At 44.0% G+C, this 1,170-nt stretch overlaps 1 protein-coding gene across 1 annotated transcript in view; it reads left to right on the top strand.

Annotated features, from left to right (window-relative positions):
- The window catches only part of Sec71 (ADP ribosylation factor guanine nucleotide exchange factor Sec71), an 11,771-nt gene that overhangs the window by 894 nt on the left and 9,707 nt on the right, over positions 1–1,170 (top strand). The window lies entirely within an intron of this gene.

Genomic DNA, 1,170 nt, shown 5'->3' with positions numbered 1-1,170 from the left:
ACGAAGTATTCACTATTTGTTTCACCCGCCATTTGATAAACCAGCACTGCCAATTGAAACGTCCTTGCTCAAGGCCATCAGTTTATCAAAGAATTCCGTCTTCATCGAATACTCTTCAATCTCCATTTAAATTATTACAAGAAAACGACGATCTTCAAAGATTTATGCTTTTATCAAAGAAATTATTTATACAAATTCTGAAATCCTAATAATTGAGGAATTATAGAAATGATTTGTGAGGAGTTCGAATCTTATCTCATCTAGAATCTACTAGGGATTCTTGGGAATATCTTCAATTGCTTTTTCTCCCCTGACTGGTTAAAGGGGGAAAGGGAGGCGCCACATGGACTATCTTTCGCCTGCTGAGTCTGTGTAGTTGTGTAGTTCCTCTGTCGTTTCGAAGGCCTGGCTGTCATATTTTCTGATTTTCACATCGTCGTTCTGCATAACTCGCCCAAAAAATGGTTTGATCCTCGCCACCGTTCAAGTGTCGACTCAAAAGATTGTCGCGTCGTTCGATCGTCGTGTGCGGCTCGTTGTAACGTCTGATCGATCGGGCGTTCGTCGTCAGTGCGGCGGAGGGAACCTGGCCCGGACACATCGTCGCGAAGTCGTGGCCGACGGCGGCGATGCACGAGGTGTTCTACCATCGGTGAGGATGCGAGGCTCTAGCCGAGTCGCGTCTGCTCCCGTGCCAGCCTAGCGAAGGACCCGGCGACGATGCGAGATAACTCTAAAGAGATGTTCATCATCAGAGGTTTGGAAAAGATCCTGGCCGACCGGGACGTGAAACGGTCGCACCTGTCCCAACTTCGTAAATCCTGCGAGACAGCACTCGGTAATTTACGCTCGATTAGGCGAAATTCATTTAAGAAGTGAATGAGTGAACTTTAATTAAGAAGGCTGTCAAAGGTCCGACGGTAGCTAATTGGTAGCTTGACAATTGCACCATCCCTCGTGTCTGAGGGATGCCAGATAAATAAACATATATACAAATGTCTGCAGACGTCTCTGAAAAGATTGACGATTATTTAATTTAGTATATATATATATGTATATATCGTTGCGATTGTAAAATGAGGGATTATAGGATCGAGGGTGTTAAAAATTGAATGGCAGAATTGCATCGCTTGGTCTTCGCAGTAAAATTGGATTAATTCACTAATACAT

Source organism: Ceratina calcarata, unplaced genomic scaffold, assembly GCF_001652005.2.
Source record: "Ceratina calcarata isolate Rehan_Ccalc_2016 unplaced genomic scaffold, ASM165200v1 scaffold9.2, whole genome shotgun sequence".
Taxonomy (NCBI): Eukaryota; Metazoa; Arthropoda; class Insecta; order Hymenoptera; family Apidae; genus Ceratina; species Ceratina calcarata.
The sequence above is the reverse complement of the archived record's forward strand: the minus strand, read 5'-3'. Positions and strand labels throughout refer to the sequence as shown.